We start from the raw sequence: 10,740 nt of genomic DNA on the forward strand, positions 1-10,740 counted from the left end.
ATGAGTTTCCCTCACCTGGATGATTAAGATGATTAAGATGATTGAGATGTCTTAGGTCAGTCAGGAACAACAACACATGTGCATTCGTATATAACCACATGATGTCATGTTTGGCATACTCCTGGCTTTGTTGTAATTCTGTATATAAACGGAATAGGACTTTCTGTTGTACAGATTATCCACCCATTGAATAAAGACATGTCAGAACTCCCTATGGTTCTGTGAATCTTCTTCAGGCTGCCTGAATCTCAATTCAACCTGCCTGAAATAGAGAGGTTGCACTACATCCTGTTAGGAGAAACCTTTTAAAAATACGTAGTGATTTAATCAATAAGAAGGATATCTATGAATAACCAAGATGAATATTTGAAGCTCCATTTGAACTGAATATTGCTTCAGAATATCAGATTTTTTGGAATCCTAACAGCATCTTATTAGCTCAATGTCACTTAAAAATATAAGGATTTTATTTTTTTCCTCTTATTATTATTTATTTATTTATTGCATTAAAATTCTTAATACACCTTTATACCACAATTTATCATATTTCTGATTGCATATAAGGTATGTTGACACCAAATTCACATCTTCATACATGTATTTTGTATAATGATGAAGGTGAAAGGGAGGGAGAAGGGGAATAGCGTGGATGGTGGAAAAATATAAGGATTTTAATGTAAAAAACAAAGGCACAATTGAGCACTTGGACTATGACTTTTCTACTTGGAACATGTATAGAGATGTATTTTTAATTGTCATTATAAATTGAAATTATATGATAATAGTTCTATAGGATAACACAAACTATTATTTAATGCTACCTCTAAAATATCAAGTTTTGGTTTTGTATCTTCATTCAATTATAAATGTCTTTTCAAAGATCATGGAGACCCTCAGAATGATATATGAGATGTTTAGGATAAAAAGGAACAAGTTAACAAGTTATTCCAAAAAGAAAAGCAATGATAACACCTATATATGGGCACTCCCCTTCCCAAGTCATAACATTCAGAGGTGTGTGATTAACTAGAAGGTCATTTATTGCACTTAAAAACAGTCACACAGACAAGAGCCCACAATCACTGCATTAACTGCAGCTTACATAAATCAGCATATGAGAACAATTGGGAAGAACCTTAGATGTGTTCCAAGTGAGAATCAAGATTAAAAGTCTTTTTGAATATGTTATACCCTTATATATACATTCCATTGGTGCTTTAAAATAAAAAGGAAGTAATTATTTTGGAAGTAATCTCTGGAGATTCAGGATGCAAATCTTCATCTACATCTACATTATTAAAAATGAAAAATTTAGAGACAAGTTCTAAGCATTTTTAGAACTTGCTTGTTTTTAATTTTTGACTCATATTCTTATAGAGTTAAGGATGTTCTCTGGTGCAGGGAGCATAAACAGCAAATGGCTTCTCTAAGAGGTCATTGTGAATATTTTAACACTAATTTCCAAGGGTAAAAATATACCTGCAAGCATTTTTTAGCTAATACTGCAATGGTTTGCATAGAGCATGAGTTTTGTTGAAGCATTCATGCGTTATCATTAGGTAACAGAAGGCAAGACTTGGTTCCAATTTCAAGTTGATGGGTCTCAGGTGAACCTCATCAAAAGTACTACCCACACACATGAAGTTAAATGAGTTTTGTTTTTAATGAGAAAATCTGTTACTATTATATATTTTGACTATTTCCATTGCAGGCATCCTTAAGAAATTTAATTATATTCAGTTCTGGGATAGTCTTTGCTGTAATTTGGATCTAAAACACTCCCAAAGATGTGTTACAGGCTTAGTTCCCAGCTTGGTGATATTGGAAGGTGTTGGAATTTCTATAATGTGGGACCTAGTGGGGTATTTTAAGTCATTGGAGGTGTGCCTTTGAAAGCAGTTGTAGGACCCTGCTCTCTTCTCCATTCTTTGGTTCCCAGGCACCATGAGGTAAGCCTCTTGCTCCACTGTGCACACCTGCCATGGTGTGCTACCTCACCATGGAGCCTAAGGGTCATAGGGCCAACCAATCATGGACTGAAACCTCTACAAGTTTGAGCCAGCAACTCTGTTCTCCTTATTGCTGTTTATCTGGGGTATTATCCCAGTATGGGAAGCTGATATCAGAGTTGCTTGGTTTTCACTATGTATTTCTTTCATATTCAGTGTTCATAAAGAAACAATTCTTAGGCAGTACATGTCATATTTACAAATTTCCATCATATAAAAGAAGTGAAGAGCAATAATTTACCTTTTGTTTTTCAGAGAGGACATTGAATTTCATACAAAAAACCCTCAAATGATGTAGACACATTTGGAGGTGCTAGTATAAATAGTTAGCTTATACCTTAACTATGGTTGGCTATTCTGATAAAGGATAGAAAGAACATAATGAATTCCACAAAGAGTCTCCCAAACTCATTTATTGAATATCTTATCCCTTCCCACCCTACCTTGATCTTTTAAAAACTAGATTCACCCTAAGAAAAATTATGAGGTATAAATTTCATTTCCTTTCATTTCTCATATTCTTTTTAGCTCACAGCCACTTAAAGAAGCAGCAGAGAGAGAAACCAGGAGTTGAATGTGCTTAAGGAAGCCACAAAATAGATTTTAAAATGCCTCTGAATTTTAATGATTTGATTAGGATAATGAGTCTTGTGTTATGTTTGCTATATTCTGGAAATTATATGAGTGTTGCTGATTGCCAGGTTTAAATTAGTAACCTGTGTTAGGGCTTTAGCACTCTGAGGACATTTATTTTACTATGACCATCATTGTCATTAGCATCATCATCAATATCAATACATAAAATCACAGTTTGTTCATATTACATATGATCAGCATTTTTGCCTTGCCTGCTCTGAATGGTCCCTATTATCAGACAACAGTTAGGTCTATATCTGTATGTTCCCAGCAATCAAAAGGTTGTTTTCATCATTCCAATAAACTGATCCAAAAAGTTAAAAAACAATAACTCCTGATGAACACAAGCTTCTGCTGTATTATATTTTTAAAAATCCGGTTTATTTATAATAAAACAATGAAAGAAATTAAATTAGATAAAAACAACACAAAACAAAAGCATAGCTATTGGGCACTTACTACGGCCAGGCATCCTGCTGGGTGAGGGATAACAGGTAAGCAAAATATGCACTGTCCCTACCCTCATAGAGATACCTTCCTCAGGCTTGGCCATTGGGGCCAGGAGGGCTGTATCAAGAAGAGCTGCTGACTTGAGTCATGAAGCCTCTGTGTGAGTTGCCAGACTTGACAGGGTAGGAAATGAAATGGAAGCTCTGGAAGAGAAATTATTCTGTTTAAGGATGCGGGCCAAAAGATGCAGGAGAGGGAAAAAGTGAGAGGTAGTCGGTATGATGAGCAGAAAAGTGAGTGGTAAATGAGGCTCAAAAACAAGGCGGGGTCCAGGCAAGGACTTATTCAAGTTGTTAATGAATTTGGACATTATTTTAGGAATAATGGGAAGGGAATTATGTATGTATTCTAGAAATTGCAATGACTGGAATGCTGTGAACCCATGTCTCAGTCTTGGCCATTAATTAGGAAAAGAGTGGCAAGGGCTGATGGGGGATTGAGAAAGGACAAACAGACACATATAGAGAGAAAGATCTCAGGCCAGGGAGGACATTACCCTCTGATGGAAGATAATGACCCAGAGCTAGTACAGCACCTTTGTTATATAGGTTTCATCAAAAGATATTTGTGGGAAAGTTTTAGCCAAGCAGGCAATTTAAAGGGCGCAGGACTGGCAAGACATTAGGGTTATCTTGTTATGCTTAGAATTCTCTATCCACAGGATTTGGTGCCTGAGCTCCAAGTCCCGAATGATACATCTTTGCACTTCCCATAGAGCCTTCTCTGGCCAGGTGTCACCATAGCAACTGGGCCATCTTGACCTGCACCTTTGCACAGAAAGTTCCCAAGTACAATGCAGCCATGAGGCAGTCAGAGGGACCATGATTCAAATCATCACTCTCCACACTGGAATAGAGAGAACAGTACAATAGCAGGCAGGCCAACCAGTTATGTTGGCCAACCAGTTGTGTTCCCAGCATTCAAAAGATTGTTTTCATCATTCCAATAAACTGATCCACAAAGTTAAAAACAATAACTTGTGATGAACACAAGCTTCTGCTGTATTATATTTTTAAAAATCTGGTTTATTTAAAATAAAACAAAAATGAAACAAATTAAATTAGATAAAAACAAAACAATTATTAAAATTAAAAAATAACAACCTCAGTGAGAGACAATGGAGGCAGTGATGGCAAAGGTGACCAAAGGAGTAAATGCTTTTTAAGATATACCTAACAAATATTCAGTTATCATTTCCTTGGTAAATATTCAGCTCTGCTGGGCAGGACACCCAGGCTCCTGGTTGGCTCATGGGAAGATGGCCCAGATTGGGTGAAAAGTTTATGAGTTCTATGTGGCAATGCTGCACTTGCATTGGTAGCAAATACAAGTGGCAATATCTAGCAAACTGTTGGATGTAAAGATCTCGAGTTCAGAGGCAAATCTGTGAAAAGTAGAAGAGGGAACAGTCCATATTATAGCCTTGGAAGTAAATGGGGTTTTCCAGACAAAGCATGTGATAAAGAGACAATTCTGAATGACTTTTAAGTGATAGAAAAAAAGAAAAGAAGCCCACAAAAGCGGCTTAAAAGGGCAGGTCGGAAAAGTAGCAGAACAATCTGAAAATGTAAAGAGAGTGGTACCTGGAGAACCAAGATGGGAGAACTTCAAGGAGGCGTTATTAGTGTTGCAGAGAAGTCCAAGCCATCTGCAAATGAGATGTTTATCTCATTTGGCAACAAATAGGTCACTGGTGAATTTGGTAACAACAGCCTCAGTGAATTGGTGTTAGCAAACCCTGCAGGGCAGTGGGTTGAAGTACGGGAGGAGGGGATGCTGATGAAGAGTAAAGGCCACACTTGGAAGAAGTTTGATCAAGGAATGGAAAAGAGAAGTAAAACAAGTTCCTTTTACAAAAATAAAAACCCTTATAGTATCATTTAAATATTATTTAATATGGTACAATATTAGAGTTAAAATACAAATGATTCTAGAGAACATTTCAAAGGAAATGCCTTCCTCTGCAGTTCTTGAATATTTTGAATTTGTGCCAATGCTTAATATTCAAAATTCTTAATTTGGCAGATTCCTCTTCAATTTACTCAATTTCCACTAACCAATAAAAAAAGTCAAACTTCTCTCTCCAAAAGGCATATTTGGCTCCACAACCAGGTGGCTTTCAGCCATTTTTGTCATCAAAACTCTTTGGAGATCTCTGGTTTATACAGCCAGCAAAGAGGGAATAGTCTAACTGCTCAAACTTAATTAGAGGAACGGTTTAGCTATGCCTTTTACTTTCCCTAATATCTTTCCTTTTTGCCTGAAAACAAACTGTGACCTTAAAGTCTAACTGATTTAATAATCTTGTTTACAGATGAGGAAATAGATGCTTAGAAAGTTATTGTATGTTCAAAACAGAACATGTAAGTAATAAGATGGGATCACACCACTGATCTCAATGATTTGGCTGTATATTCCATCTTTCCCCATTAAATATGTGCCTCTTAATGTAGATGGAGTTCCTTTCTCAACTGAAGGGTTAAGTTTTAAATTATGAGATATATTTTGTCTCCTGTATATTAATAAATATTAGTGGCTATTGAAAGTTTACACAAAATGCTGAATGCTATAGCACCTGTCATGATAAGGACCTCTGCATGGATCTTTAACAAGAATGATTTCTTAATTTCACAAAAGTGATCTTTAATTTCAACCTGTTTATTTTCTTACTAAACTAAAACATGTTCACACTTCTATTTGAAGTATAAGTTTAGCCAAGAACTTAAATAGAGATCTACAAGAGTTCTATCACAAGTACTGGACAAATTTTTCTAAAAGCATTGGACAAAAATTGGCAAACACTCAAGATATTGAAATAGTTCAGTCCCATAATAAGAAACCCCTTGAGGCATTAAGCAGGAAATTTGATTTCTCAAAATCCATGTGTTGTTTTGTGTGTGTGTGTTTTTTAAAAGGGGTAAGTGTATGTGATCAGGTGGAAAACTGGTAGAAAAATGGTTAAAAAAAAAAAAAAACCAACCCAGAATCTAAATAGCAGTCTTGGCTACAGCAATAAGTAGATTTAAGAGAAACACACATACTCACATAAACACACATACCTTTAGTTGTAAGAAAATGATAACCTGCTACTACTCTGAAGATCTTGTTCTATAAACTTGATTTAAAAAAAGAAAATGATCTCTGTATACTCCTTTAAATAACTGACAGGAAATTTCCTATATAACATTTATTCATTCTATAAATGATATGTATTATTAAAGCCAACAATTCCACAATTTTATTGGAGAATTCATACCTGCTACAAAATTTAAAAACTGATAAAGCTTTAAAAATCTTTGTTGTGTTTTATTTGCCTTTTCTCCATTTTTTCTTTGATTTGTAATTTAAACTGAGTAAATCTATTTTATTATCAAATCTTTCTATTATATCTTATTTTTCTCATCAAAAACAATGGACAATAAAATATTATGTAGTAAACATGCAAATAAAACTTGTAAATACAATAGAACAAATGAAAGTTTCCTAGGTATAAATTTTAATATTAAATAATAGATGACAAAAATTTAAAATTCAGTTACATGAGCATGTCAAAGAAATAGGTCTAGTTTTTGGAGGCACAACAATCATTGAGTCTAGATCATTCAAGGTCTATTAGAAAAACTAGAAATGGTGGGGGAACTGAGAGAGTCATTTGTATATTATTTTGTTCATTTAGCATATACCAGGATAATAAATAGATGATAGGTATAACTGATTATTTTCTAGAGGGATGAATATAGATGCTTGTATAATTTTTTTAAGAATAAGAATGAGGTAGCTTTAGGAAACAGATGATATGAAGAAAATTATATGAAATTAAACTATTCCATATAAGCTTTTGGTAACAATTTAATATGAATGAAATGTCATGTTAAAAGAATCCTACTATGCCTTTGTTCACTATTATTATAAAATATAGGCTTATGGTGTTCACAGATTTTCAATATTCAGAGAGTTTTCATTTCCTTTATATCTTTTATTCTTATAACTAGCTTGTGAAGTAGTCAAAAAGCCATAAATGTTGTTATTTTTAGATGAAGAAACTGAGGCTCAAATATCAAAGATCTAAAAGGTCATCTCAATCTTAATAAAGATCTCTTTGCATGTACCATTGGGATGTTATTCTGAAAAGACTCATTTCTTTTGACTTAACTAATTTGTCCTGGTTATGTTAATTAGATCAGGATACTTATTCACTTAAAGCTTGAAATACGTTCATATTGATTAATTGTGCTGTAATACATTCTATTATTTAAATACTAAAATCATACCATAGAATAGCAATGATGGTCTTCAGATTTCTTTAGTTTATCCTCTAGTGATCAGGTGTGCTTTATCCCAAGGAGAGCATTAAGATAATGTATTATCAGGGGAAAGCTTAAGATTATAATAAGAAATCATACTCCAAGTCATACCTCCTTTTATTATTTGAATACTACAGCAGTTCTATATAACGTCAGTTTAAAAATAATGTTCCCTGAAAAACTTGATAAACCCCATTTTCCCAGCCCAGGAATTCTCCGCTGCCATATCCCATGCATCATGATTGACACTTGAACTTCCTTATCGGAGTCCATCTCAATATATATTTATATATAGCTTAAATAATTCATATAGTTTAAACTACCAAGTATGGGTTTCTTTTGTCATGACAGTGAGTAACTGAACTTGTGGGAAACACATTTCTACATTCTTTCTCCTCAGTAATGCTTTCTCAAGATATACCTTTACTAAATATCCCTGTAGTTTAATTTCACAGAAGTTCATAGTACTTCTATTTGACCACCAATGTTTATAAATGTAGCAGAAAAAATGAATCTAATGAATCATGCAGAAATCTAGTTAATAGTTGTAGTGTGAGTAGTATATTTCTGTTAGTAAAACCACAACTTGAAAGGAAAATGAGCTTCAAACAAAAAAGTTGAATGATTCAATGAATAAAGTCTTGAAAATCTTGAATGAGTATGCATTCACCCAAAACACACAATATATGCGCACACAATACACAGGACACATGGAATCATGAGTAGAACTTGAATAAAAGTACTTTTTATAAAGACCAGTAAATTCTCTTTTTGTTAAAATTAACTATTAACTTATTTTAGAGAAAATTATCAACAAGTCTCTTGATACCAGAAAGTAGTTGAAAATAATTGTAGCTGTACCTGTAGACAAAGGGAAAATATGTGAATTTAGAGATTCCTGTTTGGTAATAGGAGAGTGGATAGATAATCCAACCAAGACTCCTGCTTAGGACTACCAGCAATGCTGGACAAAATATATTTAAAATTGATTTCATGGCATTTAGAAGATAACAAAATAGTAAAGAATTACTACAATTAAGATCTGATAGAAAACCATGCTCTTGGAGAGAAAGCCAGTATTTTAGAGTTGTTCATCCCCTTGGTAAGTTTTGATTTCATAGGTAATAACAAGAAGTCTAAGAAAAAAAATGATGTTTTTGAATGTCTCTCTAATCTTGTGAGATACGGATTTGATTTCAAGGTTACATTGGGCAGCCTGAATGAATTTTACTTGCAAATATCTGAATCATGAAAGAATATTGGAACCCTAGAAATAATGAACCTCCAAATATTGTAGCCAATAGAAAAAAGACTTTAAAACAATTAATATGATGTTTAGAGATACAAAGATTGACTTAACAATTCCAACAGAGATCAGGTAAACTAAACTATAAAAGCAAATCTCATTATAGTTGTAATATTGAAACACATAATAACTAAAAATAAGAACTAAAGAAATGGGTTAATATTAGATTACACCCAGATGGAGAATTAATGAGCTAGATATAAGAGAAAAATAAATAAATAAATCCAGAATGAAACAAGGAGAGGCAAAGGGATGGAAATCAGAATGAGGAAGAGACACAGAAATGTAAAGAGAAGGTTAAATCTATGTGTATTAGAGTCTCACAGGACGGTACTGAGTGGAAGCAACATTGAGGAAATAATGCTGTGGATTCTCCAAATGCAATGGAAGATACTAGGAAACCTGCAAAATTTCAAAACAAAAAGCAGTCCTCAGCTAGACTGATTAAAGTAAAGCTTCTAAAAACAAAAGCAAAGCAAAGCAAAACAAACAAACAAAAAACAACCTCCGAAGAACAGGAAAAAAAGTCAATGATGAAACCTTAAAAGTAGCAAAAACAAGAATACATTTAATAATTTAAAATTCAGCTAGCAATTCAGTGCTCAAAAGAAATACTATGAACTTGAAAAACATGGAATAATATCTTAAAAGTCTGAAACAAATGAACCAACAGAAACCCATGAATTGCCTATGTATAAACTTCTATAGTTGTTTATCCTTCAAGAATTAAAGTAAGGGGCTCGGTATGTAGCTCCGTGGCAGAGTTCTTGCCTAGTGTGTGCACGACCCTGAGATCAATACCCCAGTACTGCAAAGACAAAGTAAAATAACGATATTTTTCAGAGAAACAGCATTTATTTAAATAGTCACCTATAGGTTAATATAAAAATAAACCCTGTGGATTTCCTTTTGATAGAAGGAAATTGATGCAAAAACTGAGATGAAAATAATGCAAAGGATAAAAATATAGATATATCAAAGTAAATATCAGCATTCTGGAACAATAAGTGCTTTCAGGGTTAATATGTATGTAGAATTTAAACACATGACAATAAGTTGGAACAGAAGAAAATGAAAAAGAAATCCTCAGTTATTTTCATTCCTTCTGAAGGTCTTTAGTGTACCAATTAATTTAGACTTTGATGAGTGAAAACTGCATGCTGTAATCTCTATGTAATCATGGAAGGAATACAAAAATAAGATATTAATAAAAAAGAAGCTAATAAATGAAGAGAAAGAAACATAGAATCGCAATCATTACATATAAACAAACTAAGTTCTATAAAGAATGAAGGTTGTCAAACTGAAAAGTAAAAGTCATATTTATAACTAACACATAGAAAGTTGAAAGTTGAAGGATAAAATAAGAAATACATGTAAATACTAATTAAAACAAGGAAAACGACTTGTGTCACTATATTACTATCTGGCAAGTAAACTTCAAGAAAAAAAGTATTATTAGAGGTAAAAATCATTCCATAATGACAAAGTTTTGATTTCACTTGGAAAATAAATTCTTATTTATTTGCATGTAATAACATCATACAAAAAGTCAAAATTGATCAAAGCATGAAGAGAAATAAACAGGTCTGTAATCGTAATGGGAGACTTTAAACACTTATTTCTTTTTTTTATTTTTTATTTTTTTTTAATTTTTTATTGGTTGTTCACAACATTACAAAGCTCTTGACATATCATATTTCATACATTAGATTGAAGTGGGTTTTGAACCCCCAATTTTACCCCAAATGCAGATTGCAGAATCACGTCGGTTACACATCCACAATTTTACATAATGCCCTATTAGTAATTGTTGTATTCTGCTACCTTTCCTATCCCCTACTATCCCCCTCCCCTCCCCTCCCATCTTCTCTCTCTACCCCATCTACTGTAATTCATTTCTCTCCTTGTTTATTTTCCCATTCCCCTCACAACCTCTTATATGTAATTTTGTATAGCAATGAGGGTCTCCCTT

Source organism: Spermophilus citellus (genome assembly GCF_964194105.1).
Source record: "Spermophilus citellus genome assembly, chromosome: 11".
Classification (NCBI taxonomy): Eukaryota; Metazoa; Chordata; class Mammalia; order Rodentia; family Sciuridae; genus Spermophilus; species Spermophilus citellus.